This window comes from Centroberyx gerrardi, chromosome 19 (assembly GCF_048128805.1).
Source record: "Centroberyx gerrardi isolate f3 chromosome 19, fCenGer3.hap1.cur.20231027, whole genome shotgun sequence".
NCBI classification, from domain to species: Eukaryota; Metazoa; Chordata; class Actinopteri; order Beryciformes; family Berycidae; genus Centroberyx; species Centroberyx gerrardi.
The window spans coordinates 24,174,545-24,191,732 of NC_136015.1; the positions used below are offsets into that span (position 1 = coordinate 24,174,545).

At 42.6% G+C, this 17,188-nt stretch overlaps 1 pseudogene; it reads right to left on the minus strand.

Annotated features, from left to right (window-relative positions):
* Nucleotides 1-16,238, minus strand: part of LOC139909118 (glutamate receptor ionotropic, kainate 5-like) — a 108,982-nt pseudogene extending 92,744 nt beyond the window's left edge.
* Nucleotides 16,239-17,188: the final 950 nt, after the last annotated feature.

Below are 17,188 nucleotides of genomic sequence, written 5' to 3' on the forward strand. Positions count from 1 at the left end.
GGCCATTTGGATTCACGCTTCGCCTGCTGTTGATTAGCGCTCTAATTCTGCCGGTGACAAAAGAGAGAGCGGCAGCAGGATCTGAGATGAGCCGACAGCAGAGGGCACGCATGTATGAAGCTGGATTTACAACTTTATCCTGGAGAGGCGGGTTTCAATCACGCTGCCGCCGTGACCCAGGAGTCTGCAGGTTTTCATCACAACCAATCACTGCAGGGGCTGGATGCACTGATTAAGGGTGCGATCACACACACACTACAGTTGGTTTTCTTCAGTCCAAACCATATAGTGGAAAAGTTAAAGTTCACTTGCTTGGTTCGTTAAGCTTCACACTGGCCAATTACAACCAAACCAAGGCTTGTAAACAGAAGTCACATGACTCACAAGCAGTCTTTGGGTTGTTACTGGAAAAAGGTAGGAAATTAGACATTGCTCATTACTTTTCTTAAAAGTAATGAATTACTCTACTTATTACTCCCTGAGAAAAGTAATTAGTTACTCTACTCATTACATTACTTTTGAGTTCCACCCTAAAACGATTGTGCTAGGCTTACCTCTGTTCATTGGACCGATAAATATTATAGAGCGAAGCCTCATTACAGCACAAGAATCTAAATAGTGACAGACACAAAAGGTTTTTAATAAAGACAGAGCCTACAGCATTAAATTCTGACTTTATTGGCTCGTTCATGTCGCTCTGCTGTAATTCTGATATTTCCCACATGACCTGAAGGCAGCAGAAGACGAGGGGAATCTATCATAGATATTACACCAATAAAGAGGTTAAAGAGGCACGTAATGAGTGATCAGTAACTGTAATGTGATTACTGAAACTGGAACAGTAATGCCTTACTTTACTCACACGTAGCTTGTTTACTGGAGAGAGTTTTGGTATCCAGGTTAGAGATTTTGGAGATGGTGAGGTTCAAATCAAATCTGATTCCAGTCCCTGCATGATGGACTTGTCTTCACTCTTTGCTGTAGTTGACCTTCTCTGGAGTTCACACCAGTTAAAAACACATTCAGAACCAAAACTGCCATTTAACCTGTTGAATCTGCATTTTCAAATCACAAAACAAGGCTGTTCGGTCGCGTTTGCTTACAGATTTTTTGAGACAGACTTTGCAGCGAGTTTCTGCATTTATTTATTATTGAAACAAAACTGGAAACGGACAACATTTGTGTGTGTGTGGAATGAGAGCAAGGGAGGGAGAGAGAGAGAGAGGGAGAGATGAGCAGAGAGAGTGAGAGATAATGAGGAGAAAGAAAGTAGAGAGAACGAACCAGAGGGGTGAAAAGAGAGAGAGAGGATAGACAAAGAGAGAGAATACAGAGTAGTGTGTGTGTGTGTGAGAGAGAGAGAAAGCAAGAGAGACAGAAAGGAAGAGAGAGAAGCAGTGTGTCTCTCTGTGTGTGCATGTGCATATAAATGTGTATATTTTGTGCTTGTGCATGCATACGAGTGAGAAAGTGAGTGTGTGTGTGTGTCTTGTACCGTACATTTGTGCCTGCTTCTCAGTCTGCATCCTCATCAGCGTGTGTGTGTGTGTGTGTGTGTGTGCCTGGCTGCCCGTGCTTTGCTCTGACAGAAAATATTAACTCCCACTCCATCGGGAAGTCTCTTTTTGCGCCGGCTGGCAGTTTGCAATCAATAAGCATCTACTGTAGCTGCTCATGCATAATACTGTCGCTGCTCCAGTCAGTTTGACCCGGCTTGACCCCGCCGCTACGCACGCTGAATCTGTAAAAAAAACGTCCCGAGTCTGCTCATCCATCCCTCTATCTATCTATCTATCTATCCGCCTCGTATTTAAGCAGGCGTTCAATACCCAGAAGCGCCCGCTGCTCGTCGGGGCGGCGCCGAACATGTGTGGTATTTACAGTGTGGGTTCATTGAGCGACCCGCACCTCGCCGCTTGCACCGCTGACCCGCCTTGTTAAATAAAGGTTAGCGCTTTATTGCTCTGGCCCGCTTTCTTACGCCGAGCGCTTACTTATGTTTGCCTTTGCTCAAATGTCAGGTGTGAGCTCAGATTCAGACGGAAGTGTGGTGCGTAGCCGCTTTTTGGCACTTCGAGGTAACACGAAGAATGAGTTTTACCTTGAAATTTAGATTGTTTTGAAAAGTATTTTTTGTAGTCATAGGGTCAAACAAAAAACACTATAAAAATAATGAATTAATTCCCAATCTTTCCTCTTTCTCTCTACTTTGAAATACGTAATAAAGGCGAAAATGCCAAAAAAAGAATCTTTAAAAAAACATTATTAGAAGAGAACAAGAAAAAGAAGATAAAGAAGACTCTAAGCAGGAGGAGCGACTCACTGGTGTCGGTGGTGTCGTACTGGGAGTCCTTCAGCAGCTCGTAGATGTCCACCTCCACGCGGGCCTGGGAGGAACCCTCCATCAAACTGTTGATGTTCTCCCTCGCCAGGGCCAGCGCCAGGCGCTCGCCGCGCCCGCACGCCGACTGGTCGTCCAAAATGGCCGCTGGAAAGGGAGAGGAAAAGAGAGAGAGAAGAGAGATTAGAAAATAGGGAGAGAGACTACCAAGATGAGAGAATAATAATTAGTATGAGAAATATACAGGAATTTGTTTTGGCGACGCTGGTTCAGACACATATTATATTATAATGAGCTGATAAACTTGGCTCTGGGAAAAACAGGAGCTTACATACAGTGTTAGAGATGATGTAAGACCTATGAAAGACAGTAGAGGATAAACATCACACTAAAAAACATCTATGACTACAAACAAAAAAACACATCACACAATAATAACTAAACCGTAGTCAAATAGGATCTGCAACCCCATTTATACCTGGTATTAAAATAATAATAATAATCATCATCATCATCATCATAATCACAACTTTATTTGTATAGCACTTTCTGCAAAGTGCTTTACATAAAAATTAAAACAATAAAAACAATACACACCAAGAGTCAACAAGAATCAAAGCAGTGCTTACAGAAATATAAAACAATAAAAGTAGACAAAATAAAACAGTAAAAACAATAAATAAATAAAATGCGATCTGTATCTGGATATCTTATCTGGATAAGGAAATATTCATGTTAATTCAAGATGTAAACACACACAGAACGCATTGTGATCGTAATGTGATCGGATCTCCAGCCACAGTCAGACAAAGCCCCGCCCACAAGATATAAACATCATGACTCGCTCTGAAGTTTGCCGTCCAATCAGCTTCACCGAAGGACGTTTCTGTCACCTCATATGAAAGACCCAGAAGAGGTGAGCCTTTCTGCATCAAATGAAAAGTGAAACCAGGCTGTACAGTGTCACGTCTAATGACCGGACATCCGCCATGTTTGTTTTTGTTAAAGCCTCCTCCCCACCTTCTCATCTGATTTGCATAGTGCGCATGAAAAATGAGATCTGACCACAATTTAGACATAATGCAGACCACAGGAACGCATTTAAACACAAGGTGTAAATGCAAAAGGCCGCGGTCGTATTGTTCATCATCCGGATACAGATTGCATTTTAACACCAGGTGTAAATGGATGTTTGTTTCAGTCTGCTTGGCGTGCCAGATGGGTGGGTTCGGTGAGATAAAGTGAAACAGTCTCACCCCGCTGACAGATTTTTTCACTTGTGGAAAGACAAATAGAAGGTTTCCAGACTCAGCACTAGATTAAATGACTTGTTAAGATTATGATCGGAGTCAGCCGGGTGTAAACACAACCCGTAGAGTGTGTTAGTATTAGAGAGACAGTAGGGGCCCTCGGGGTAGAAAACGCCGTCACCGCGGGTAGAGGCATCGCCGCCGCCGCCTCCCGCCAGGATAACGCACCCAAAAATAGATCCTCCGATCCTCGTCCCCGCAACCAACGAGGAACCTGATGTTTGATAGCGGCGCGGGGGTTCACAGCAGCTGCGAAACACACGGCTGCGGCAAAAAAACCACTTGTCATCATTTCTATTTCCTCCTACGAGAGACGGCAAAGGGGAAAAAGTAACTACAAGGCTGTACAGTAACACCTGCCATGTTTATTTTTTGCTGCCGCCTCCCCGCCTCCCGACCCGAGGCGGGAGGAAAAAACAAAAAAAACACGCGACCCGATCACAAACGCGGACAGGATGCAAACGACGAGAACGCACACAAAATACCAGATAGTTCCATTATTCAGATGACATATCCAGATGCAGATCGCTTTTTAATGCCAGAGGTGAACGGATGTTTGTTTCTGTCTGCTTCAGTCTACCAGATGGGTGGGTTTGGCGAGATAAAGTCACTTGGTAGAAAGAAAAATAGAAGATTTACTGACTCAACCCTAGATTAATCGTCTTGTTACGACAGGCGTTTTTGTAATTAATCCTCCCCCTGTTTTCCCGGGCGATAAAACCCCCGGACCGATCCGGCGGACACAACACAACCTCATGAAAAAAACAGACCGAACAGGCTGTGGAAGAGAGTCTCGCTGCTGGGTTTATGTTGGGTTTGATTTGTGTTTCGTAAATAATTAAAGACTCTCGGGGTGAACTGGAAGGCTGTTTCTCGTGTCCGCCACCTTAAAAAGACAGTCGGGTTTTTTTTGCTGTTTAGGAGAATACAGAGCGCCAGATGGTTCGTCCAATCACAGTAAAAATGACATCTCATCTGACTGTCCTGATGTGGTAAAACCTCTCGCAAAAAAGGGATAAAAATACGATGAATTTGTTTGACTGAGGTCTGATAATAACCAGAGGACGGATTGCATTTGAATCCTCTGAGCTACCTACATTCCCCAGGGAGGTCACAAGGTTTTTTTTTATTGTGCTTATGTGCTTCCTCTTATCGGAAAACTCCAGAAGATATTTTTTGGAGACCTAAATGGGCGAAATCTAGCTCTGTGCTGCAGCGACCACCATCTCACCTCAAGAGGGGAGATGAGAGGCCGGATAAAGGCTTGTAGCCGGCTGGAGCGCCTCAGCACTGTTTAGACACTATCTCTGTTTACACACTATCCGGTTCTCTGGGTCACCGACCACACGCCGGACGGTTATTCACAATGAACGCTGCTGGAGAGAGAGAGAGAGAGAGAGACGGAAAGATAAGGAGGCGATAAGAAGGGAGGCTAAAGGGGCGGCGACGCTGATCCGATGTGTCCGCCTCTGTTGTCCGGACCGGGCTGATGACAAAACCCAACTGTCTTTTTTAAGGGCGGACAGGAGAAATAGCCTTCTAATTCACCCGAGAGTCTTTAATTATTCACGAAGCGCAAATCAAATCCAACATAAACCCAGCAGCACCGGCGCGGAGGAGTCTCTGCAGCCCGTTCAGTCTGTTTTTCATGAGGCGTATGCTAAACGGATGGCGACGGATTTGTCACCGGCCGTTTAGCCAATTAGGAGTCCCTGTGTTTCTTTGAGGGAAAATGGTAGCGAACAATCAGGTAATGCAGTGAACGCCATCCAGTTGTACGACTCATTATCAAAGGATTACAGAAACAAAGATAAAACGGAGAAAGCCTGATATAACGTTGGGATGACTAGGTTTTCCAGGTCAGTTTTTAGTGAATTTATAGTCTGTTTCTTCTTTTTTCTGCGAAGCAACGCCGCTATGAGAAAAATATTTCTTGACATGTTTTCTCCTTCCTGTACTTCTGCCTCTCCCTCCACGTTGGCGTTCCAAAACAACCCAACGGACAGAAAACTATCCGTCAAAAATTCTGGGACAAATCTTGAATTAACTTTTTGGAGTGCCGCCATTCCCTTGTTTTTCCTTTATGTGAGCAGCTCTTGGCGGAGCAGCCAGCCAGAAGTCTATACAAAGAGGGACATGCCATATGTTCTTCACCATCTCACTACTGTTTTCCACTTCACTGCCAAGGGACGAGGAAATAACCGATACACAGGAGGACAGCCTGGGGAGCCTCAGCATTACGGCCCATAACACCCCTCTCCAAAACAGCCTTCATCCAACTCATCGCTGGATTGGCTTTAATTCTGTGCATTCAAAATGAAGTAGCTGGGGGCCGGACGTCTACTATAGGGCCGTCTCCGTCTGGAGAGCCAGATAATGTCACAGTGTTCAAGTTAAAGACTCAACACAGCCTACATACCTTAAAGAAATACACCACGTTTTTGGGAGATTGGCCCATTGGTCAATTTACCCGTTAAATGATGAGTAAATAGACACCAAAATCATCCATATGTATCTCTGGGAGATTGTTGTCTCCGGTGCTCCATGCTAACGCTTTAGCATCCACTGTGTTGAGTGATACTATAGGCTCCATGCTAATTGATAGTAGCCACTACAATTATCTCAAAAGAGACAAAATGAGAACTTGTAGCAGCTCTAAAGCTAAATTGTAAATAATCTTAAATAATATGTGGCCAAATCTGGCAGTTTTGTGTAGGAGATTGGTAAAATTTACAGGAAATCTGATACAAAATTCTGTTTTGAACTATTAGGGACTACTTTCCCTGTTTCCTGAAGGTGGTGGTGATGGGAGACTGTGGACAGCTAAACATCACTGCTCAGCAGATGAATACGTGGTTGCTCACCTGAAATAGATATATTGAGTTAATGATATCTCATTTTAAAAATGTATGAATGTACAGGCCATTTAATAAAAACAACTGACAACTTTTTACCACTAAAACATCAGTCTTCCTACTTGCTAGCAGCCTGCTATCACTCTACATAGTGTATGCTAAAGCGTTAGCATGGGGCCTCCTATCACTCAACATAGTGTATGCTAAAGCGTTAGCATGGGGCCTCCTATCACTCAACATAGTGTATGCTAAAGCGTTAGCATGGGGCCTCCTATCACTCAACATAGTGAATGCTAAAGCGTTAGCATGGAGCCTCCTATCACTCAACATAGTGTATGCTAAAGTGTTAGCATGGAGCTCCAGGGTAAATGATCTACCGGGGACACATGGATGATTTTGGTGTCTATGTTCTCATCACTTAGCGGTTAAGTTGACCAACAACCCAAAAACTTGTGTGTGTTTTTTTTAACTCCCACCTTATCAGACATTTCCTTCAGTCTGTCATCACTTACTTCTGCCTGCAAACCCACGTATTGCCACTCACACTTACAGTATATAAGCAAACACACACACACACACACACACACACACACACACACAAACTCAAGCTCTGACCCCATTTTGTACTTGTTCAGTCCCTTTTTTTATATTAAAGTTGTTTGTTCTGTGTCTCTTGTTTCCTGTGAATCACGTCGTGACACTCGCGTCGAGAAATGTCATTTCATATTAACGTAAAGGGGTTTTGCAGTGTAGAGTTGCAGCCTTACGTTTGTTCTCACACTGGATTCAACTCAACCCAGCACACAGACTGATGAAACTACTTTTATCGAGCTTCGGCGTTACACAGAGGCACAGAGAGTACCGGGTTATTTCACTTCACCCCTTGAGGCACTGTAACTTCAGAAAAATTGACTAACAGGCTTACTTGTCACTTCCCACCTCTGTACTGGAAAAAACCCAAGCTACGCAGATACTGTAGTTGACATGCTTTGATATGTGTGTGGAAGTCTGGACTCTTGGGGCCAGAGATAGGTAGACAGATGCGACAAGACAAGACAAAAGGAGAATAAAAAACAACAAATCGCTCTATCTGCCCGTGGGTGGAATCAGAAGAATACTCTGGTGGCCGGTGTCCTTTCAGAGGCAAACAAGAAGCACGCAGCTGGCATGAGAGTTTGAGTTTGTGTGTGTGTGTGTGTGTGTGTGTGTGTGTGTGGGTGTGTTTTTCCCCTACCATCGATTTTTTCAGGGTGGGCCACCCTGCCTGCAAGAGCTGAAACCATTTGTATTGGTTTAAATGGAGAGTTTTGGTGTTTTGGGGAAGCTGGGGAAAAATCATTGAGGTCTTGTTCCCCAGAGGATAGAAGTGCTAATCTGTGAGATCCTTGTAGTTGCTTTAATGTACGTGTCTCTACTGCTGTGGTGTTTCTGCACTGCACTTCCCAGAGATCACCTGTCAATCAAACAGCGTGGGCGGGACTGTGACGTCTTTCTCCTCAGATATCCTGTTGATGCAGTTTGAGTTTGTGTAGGTGGCTATTGACCTTATTCACACGGCGGCCATTTTGAACACTCAGGGGTGGGAAACTCTACCTGGAAGAGCAAATGCAGCATTTATCATTTATCACAGATTCCCAATGAAAATCATGTTAGAAAACAATGGATCTCAAGAATCTGGAGGGATATAGGTTCACATTTTAATATATTTGGCTCATTATCGCTACCAGAGTCTAGCCTAGATTGTAGCTTAATTACCAGTAAGCTAGCTAACTAACTTCCTGTCATGCTGTCATTGTTCCCAAGATTGCTAGATAATATGATAACTGTTATCTGAAGTCCTCATTTATGTGTTAGTAACATTAGATTTATGACAATCTTCCAAGTAGAGTTTCCCACCCCAAGAAACTGGCCATACAACGTACAATTTAACATAAATATTGCATAAAAAGAACACAAAGCAACCATTGCACAACCCCATTGCATCATACCGTGCAACTATTGCGCTAAACACACAACCCCTGTAGCCAATTATTTACTATTATTGCACCTCTTTAGCCACATTTAATGTAATATTGCACAACCCGTATGGCCTTGTACTACACTACTACTCAACAACTTCGGCACAAATTAATTTTTTACATAGATAGAATACGGTCTATCACTGCTCATGCTAACCACACAGTACTTATAGTTTATTATATCATAGTCTTGGTGGTCTGGTCGTTGTGCGGGTCTCTACCAGCCCAGTCTTGGTCTGATTAGGTCTCAGCTGGTCTCCAGTTCAGCCCTGCTGTGAAGCCTTAGTTAGAGACAAGCCTTAGCTGCTTGTTTTAGAGGAGCGCAGTAGAGATATACTTTGTTAAAGTCGACCCTTAGGGTGTGTGTAAAAATTTGGTACTTTTCTCAAACGGCACAATCCTTCAAATTAAAGCCGTAGGCCACTCTAGCAGTGAAGGATTTGTTTACTTCTTCTGTCTCTGGTGGGTGGATGCTCCTGTCTCTGTTTCTCTCTGAGTGTTTTTCTCTACTTCTCTCTGTGTGTTTGTGTGTGTGTGTGTGTGTGTGTGTGTGGCTGTGTGTGGCTGTGTGTGTGTGTGTGTGTGTCCTGTAATGGTTCTGACCTTTGACTAACATCCAGCCGGTGGGTCTAACAGGGTCAGATGTGAGTCACACCGACACACACAGAGGTCGGACACAGAGTTGCTTCAGCTAGAAATGTGAGATTTGTATTCAGGTTGAGTTCGCTTCCAAAATGAGATATCCACCTTTTTAAAAAAAGTGACACCTACTCTTGCAATATGACTGATAGCACAAAATTTGACAAATGTACTGTATGCTAATTTTTTACAGGATAATTGGTAACTTCAGTCCTAGGGTGGCAAAATACCTTTTACAGACTGGGCCTCTGTAGTTTAGAGATATTTAACAATGAACTGAAGTTAATGATTCTTTCAAAATGATTGATAGTGCAACATTAAAATAATTTATGGTAGTTTGTGCAGAATAGTAGTAACTTAAGTTGGGGCAGGAAACAGGACACGGTTGCTGATGAATTGTTAAACTCCCACTATTTATGCACCAACTAGATCTTTAATCTTGCCAGAGGGCCAAGTATCTACATGTGCTGATGTTGCCAAAAGATTTTTATTTCCAATTCCCTGGTTTTCTGATATTGTAAGTTGTGCCATATTAAAACATTAGATAGTCTGATTTTGTATTTGCAGACTGATTGTAGTCTGCGACTTGTCGATCACTCAGAAAACAACCCCGTTTTATAACCGTTATATCTTGTTAATGATGCAATTATTTTGAAAATCACCATATGGACACATATTAGAAGAAGTAAAATTAGCTACTGAGACCATAATCTCTTGTCGAAAAAATTTATTGACTTTATATTTTGAGTGAGAAGTTGGGCTGTGGTCCCATTGACTTGAATGGAGTTGGGCGGGATTTAGAGTCTTTTTGGAGCCGGACTCTAGTGGACGTTAGAGGAACTGCAGCTTTCAGCCTCTTCCTTATTGGCTTCAAAATTCACCCGAGGTTTTGGCCGCTTGGCAGGCAAGCATGCAACTTGTCCTATAAGCTAGCTTTCACTTGTTAAAAAAGACTAGGAAGTCCAAGTGATGGTTGGCTGTAAAGTCTGTCACACCTGCTTGAGAACTGAGCAGATGAGTCTGTTAGCAAACTGTCAAAACTCAACTGAAAGCTAACGTTAGCGACGAGGCTAACGTAGCTTCATCACAGACTGCACTTCTCTCTCTAGCTCTTCTAGTCAACATTAGCATGTTAGCAATCCATGGCAGCAAGGAGACAGAGAAGCTGCTTTGGTTCTTGCTGTAAAACCTCTCAGCTCAGTGACTTGCTGTGAGTCGGTTTATACAGAAGCTAGTCCGACGGGTCACAGCAAGATGGCCGCCGCTCCGACCGTCCAGGAACGTTGATTTGAATGGGAATGACCTTTCTATCCATTACCTGCTGGTAACTTTGTCCTCTGCACCAACTACAGTCAGAATCCACCAGATTTTGGCTTTTCACAATGTTCCACTTTTACTTAAAAGTCCTTGAATGACAAAGTGACACTTTCACAGACTCGGCCCACTTTATTTTCAAGCTATTGAATCATGAACTTTCCAAAATAGATTTATAGTGTATTAGAGTGGAACTCAATTATATTTCCCACCGCCTGAAAAAAGAAAATGCAGCTACGAGTAAATGTGTGTGCCCACTTGAACACAGTTAGATTGTTTTTTTGGCTAGATTTAAACCACCACCGGGAATCTAACTCCGTTAATTGGCCTCAGTTACGCAAACCGGTAATGACTTTCAATAGACCTGAACAATAATGGCTCTTATGTTTTTTTTCCATTCCCATTAATTTATCCAGGGAAGGTTGACTCAGCGGCAACCAGCTTCACATTCACATCTTGGTACGATGACAGGCCGATACTGTTCACACACATTTTCACAGCTTGCCTGGCGATTCAAACCAGCGGCCCACTTCCTTATCCATTAACCTCCCAACAAAAGACATCTATTGTACACCGGAAAAAAACATATATCAAATTATACAAAAATACATTGTTTTTCACAACGGCACATGACAGAGGAAACCCTGGGGTCATGAAAAGGAACAACGATCATAGTCTACTGTATATTCTGCATAAGCAAAGCTATTACAGACATTCCTCATTGTATTTGAAGCCCAGCAGTTCTCCAGTTCATACAATGGCTGCAAAGGCAATTATATAACTGGGTTTTATCACAGCTGGATCATCTCAGCACCTTGGTCTGCAAGAGCCAAACTCATCTGGAGAAACCAGCAGTGATTTGTCCTTTATATGGCATTTATTGTCTTTATATCTCTTTTCTATGCTTATTTTATCAGTACCTTCAGTTTAATTTTAATGTTTTCTTCCTTGCACTTGTTCCTTGTTGTGAAGCACTTTGTAACTTTGGTTTTGAAATGTGCTCTATAAATAAAGTTTATTATTATTATTATTATTATTTCATCATGATGTGTTGAAACTCAGTTTGCACAAATCAACTCTGTTCTTTACTCAGCAGTATCTATTCAATAAAACAAAGTAAATGTCGTATTATTTTAAAAATGTAACTTCAACTATAAATCTTAATCTTAAATCTCAAACCTTAGTTGTGATTTTAATGTTTTTTTTTATACTCTTCATTGTCGTCAATTTTAAAAAAAAATGTTTACATACCATTTACTTTTTTTTCACACTTATTCACTTTTTAAAAAAAATGTTGATAGAGTGGTGCAGTCCTAAATATTGTGAAAGAAAAAATAAATAAATATTAAAAACGGGAGTTGCATGTGTTTTACTTTATATTTGTGTGTGACTGTGCTATTTTAAGATAGCTTTTAAGGGTTTGTCTCTTCTTAAAGTTGTTTTGTTACCGTGTGTCCTTTTATGTCTTTCATGTGTTTTCTTTCATTTTATTCTCTCTTTGTGAAGCGCTTTGTAAACTGTGTGTTTATATAGATAAAGCTTTACTCACTAATCTCCCATATTCCTCTTTGTATGCATGTCACATGCTGCGTTCACATGATGCCAGAAGAAGTGGGAGAACAGGGTGACGGTGCTGCAACTTGGAAGCCTTCGTGTGTTTAACTCACACATCCAACATCATCTGAATTTAGAATTAACCACAAATTAATTGTATTGCCGTGAATACAACCATTTTTTAATTTGTCTCTGATAATTTGGATTTCATCGAAGGCAAACGCACACGCCCATCCACCATGCTACTTCAATGTGACACTACTTCCTGTTTATAGTCGTGTCTCCTTCACGTAACCGTTTCGTGCTGGGAATACGTAAATTTGACACTTTACGTTCCACCAACGCGTAATTTGCTTTTAACATGTCGTGTTCATTTCACGCTTTTCTGTGAGATCAGTCTGCAATATCGGTGGGTTTGCTGCCATGTTTGCTGTCTGTGTTGACAGATTTCCACAATTTGTCATTTCAAGTGGGAGATGTTAAAATGCCCACATGTTCTACTTGTGATCACCACTAGGAGGCGGACATGACCCAATCTGCAGCTTGTATTTACGGTAAATCCGATATGACATGAACGCAGCATTACTCCTGGGTTTCATACAGAGCGATATGTAGCTAAATCCTTTTACGATTGTACGAAACCTCTAGCATTTTACTGTAAAATAAATAACATTGTCGTATAAGCAGCACTTCTATGTATATAAGTAATACGCTAGGCCTATAAGCTAACGGTAGCTAGCGGTTCAGTTGCTAACGTTAACTAGCTAGCCAAAAAGCCCTAATGTTACTGTTTTCTCCATAGAAGACAAGAAGGCAGCTGAGATCACATTCAAATAAACTGATAATAAGGTTTATATGTTATCGCCACAACATCAGCACTTGTTATCCCTTAGCATTAGGGCTAATACAGTTCAATATCCATTACATGAAAGTATATTTAATCTGCTTAGAGATGCAATCATAGATGGAGAGGAAAAAAGAAAGACAGCGATAATAATGTCTGAATCCACTCTTCTCTTCCCTTTTCTCAATAATATCACTGCTGAGGGGTAAAAGCCTGCTTCTATTATTTTCATTACTCTGGTAGGGAATAAACTCCACTTATCAAAAACGAGGGAAAGCCGAGCAGCGCGTGTGTGTGTGTGTGTGTGTGTATGCATGCATGTGCGTCATGGTGGACTGTGTGTGTGTGTGTATGCATGCGTGTGCGTCATGGTGGACTGTGTGTGTGTGTGTGCATCAAGCGGTTGGTTGTTATTAAAGGAAGAGAGTGAAAGGTGAGTCATTACACATAGCTCAGTGGCCTGGTTGCCATGGCAGTGTGTGTAAGAGCCCACGAGTTGGCGAAGCCCGGAGCGATAAAAGCGACAGGGATTTGAACTCCAGCCATCAGGGCCAGAAGACGAACACGAAAATCCCTTATCTGTTCCGAGGGAGAGGGCAGAGAGGCCTGAGGAGAAATTGAGAGTGGGAGTTGAACTTCTGCTAGAATGTTAAGTCTCTCCTTTTATTGGAGTTAATCTTCCACTCCGGGGCGCGGGGCGGCGAGGACGGGAAGCAACACGTGCGCCGGCCGGGGCGAGTCACAGAGAGACTCCAGACTCGACGGCGGGATGAGATACTCCCCCCCGATCCGTTTAGGGTTTGGGTTGTAGTTTATTTGCACGTACAAATGATACAACCATGGGAAAAAAAAAAAAACGGGAGAGAAGAAATGGAAGCGGTGCAGATGAGACAAAGGAACCCCAAGGGGCTTGTAAAAACATCTCACCCCAAAAGAGACAGAAGGAGAAAAGTAAATCAAGATGGCAAATAGAGACACAGGTGAATTGGGGGCAGAAAACAAATGGCATCAAAACACAAAGGAGAACGGTACAGAAACAACAAAAAGAATGAATAACGAGGGAGGGAAATGAAATCATTCAAAAATAGCAATGATGCAGGGAAAGTGTGTGTATGTGTGTGTGTGTGTGTGTGTGCATCAATGCACAGGTTCAAACAGAGCAGAAGGGAGAGGAGGAGTGCTGTGTTACTGGTGTGTGTGTGTGTGTGTGTGTGTGTGTTTAAAGAGAGAGGGAGAAGGATGAAGAGAGACATTGTGTGTGTGTGTTGTGTTACTGTTTCTATGACACAGCCAGTTGGATTCTGGGTAAATCAATGGCACTTTCCACCAGGAGCTTGGCTGTAATTTGAAAGAAATTCATTTGGAGTTCATTTCCAGAATGCTATATAGACATTTTGGGGTAAAAAACAAAAATCATTACCTGACTTTCAACAACTCTAAAATACAGATGAAAGATTTAGCCTGTTATCATTTTGCCAAAGGACTTAAGTTGCCCACTATCCTGCAAATGATAGTCAAATCAAAACTCTTCAAATATTGGCTAAAGGTCTGTAGGAATACTGATTTAGATTATTTTTCGGCTTGAATGCATTTAACTGTTTATCTAGAGGTTTTAGGGGGGAAGTGAAGGAAAAAGAACAACAATTTTCCGTGCCAAGATGTTAAATTCTACGGTCCACTAAACTGTCCACTGCTTCACCATTCCCCTTGTTAAATTCTTACAAACTGCCCCCTGGTCTACCATTCGCTTTGTAAAATACTAATAAACTGCCCACTGTGTATTCTAATGGGGCGCAGCGGCAGGAGCTGCTGCCTTTTTTCAAATGCCGGATGTTTAATTTTGGGCAGGGATAAACCAGACTAAACTCACTGTTTACTCTACTATAAGGCTGAGACAAATCTTTATGACTTTACACATCACAGTAAATAGTCACTCATAGCTGAAAAGATAAGATGGTGTTTGGTTTTGGATGTAGAGAGAGATTTGAAACCATTCTGGAGATAGGAACTCCACCATGCCAATTGTGTAGGAAGATGGTAACGGGATTTGAACCCATATTAGGACATAAACTCATTTATTCAGATTACACAACCTGCTGGGCTTTGGGAGAAGAACAATGAGATTCGAACCCAAACTGGGGAAACCCTATCCATGGGGCAGAGAGCATGGTTTCACATGGAGATGAGTGGGTTTTGAACCCGTACTAGGGATCAAATCACACTCACGTGGAAAACAGAGTGCAACGCTTTAGGAGAAAATGAGTGGGACTGGAACCCATACTGGGAATAGAAACTCACACTCACTATGGGCCACAGATAGTGCTGGGCTTTGGGTAAAGCAGAGTGAGATTTAAATCTATACCAGGAACCAAAACTCACCCAGCTAGAGTGGGATTCAAACCTATGCTGAGGGTCAGAAACTCAAGCATCTGGATGGAAAAGACTGCAGGGTTTTGAAGAACAGTGTGATTTCAGCCCAAACTAAGGAACCAGAATTCACTCAGCAGGATAACAGAAACAGGGAATGGGATTTGAACCTATGCTGAGGGTCGGAAACTCAGCCAACTGGACGGCAAAGACTGCTGGGATTTGAAGAACAGTACAGTAAGATTTAAGCCCATTCTAGGTACTAAAATTCACTCTGCTGAATGGCAGAAACAAGGAGTGGGATTCAAACCCATGCTGAGGGGCAGCAACTCACTCATCTGGATGGGAGAGATTGCTGGGTTTTAGGTGGAAAACGATGAGATGTAAACCCATACTACAGAATAAAAGTCACCAAACTGGATAGCAGAAACAGAGTGGGATTTGAACCCATGCTGAGGGTCAGAAACTCACTCATCTGGATTGGAGAGATTGCTGGGTTTTAGGTGGAAAACAATGAGATGTAAACCCACACTACAGACTAAAAGTCACAAAACTGGATAGCAGAAACAGAGCGGGATTCAAACCCATGCTGAGGGGCAGCAACTCACTCATCTGGATGGGAGAGATTGCTGGGTTTTAGGTGGAAAACGGTGAGATGTAAACCCATACTACAGAATAAAAGTCACCCAACTGGATAGCAGAAACAGAGTGGGATTTGAACCCATGCTGAGGGTCAGAAACTCATCCATCTGGATGAAATATGGGTGAGCAGAGATAGGTGAAGCAGAGATAAATTCAAACCCATATCAAGGACAAACCTCTCACCCAGCTGGACTGCAGAAAGAGGGTGTGGGATTCGAACCCACGCCGCGGGGACAGAAACTTACCCATCCGAACGGCGGAGAGGGTGTTGGCCTGGCTGAAGGAGAGCGGTGCCATGGTCAGCAGCAGGAGAAGGACGTAAATCGACAGCAGTAGCGCTGGCAGAGCCGGCATCTTCCACTGCTCCTCATGGAGAATGGTCTGCTGGCTGCCTGTACCGCCACCTGGAGGAGAGGAGGACTCATTACAACTAAGGCATTTTGTATCATGTCATATCATATCATATATCATGGAAAAAATGGTCTCCCTGCTGCCTGTACCGCCACCTGGAGGAGGGGAGGACTCATTACAACTAAGGCATTTTGTATCATGTCATATCATATCATATATCATGGAAAAAATGGTCTCCCTGCTGCCTGTACCGCCACCTACAGGAGCAGAGGACTCATTACAACGAAAGTATTTTGTATCATATCATATAACATGTTGTATTGTATCGTATCGTATCATATATCATGGGAAAAAATGGTCTCCCTGCTGCCTGTACCGCCACCTAGAGGAGCGGAGGACACATTACAACTGAAGCTTTTTGAATCATATCATATAACATGTTGTATTGTATCATATCGCATCATATCATATATCGTATCATAGAAAAAATGGTCTCCCTGCTGCCTCTACCACCACTTAGAGGAGTAGTGGACTCATTATAATTACAGTGTAATTGTAATGAGTAGAATGGTAGAAAATAGACAAATTGGTCTGCTGGTGGAAGCCTCATTACAGTACAACCAAAGCACTTATAGTCTAATTCAGTAGCAGAGTAGAGCAGAATAGAATAGAATAGAAACTACTCGTTATATGTACTGCCAAATGTTTTACGGGGGAAATGTATTACAACCACAGCCTGTAAACACTGTAAAGGGCCTGCAAGTCCCACAGCCAACAGCCAGTCAACATGCAGTGGCTTCTCTATAAAAACACATATCTTGGCATCGGCATGGCTCATAACAGTGGCGTACTTTATGAGTTACACAGCATGCCGGTGTGATACGATTCGCTATGCTGGGCGGAGAGGGTGAGAACAGCAACATTATTATCTATGGGGAGTTAAAGTGGAAGTA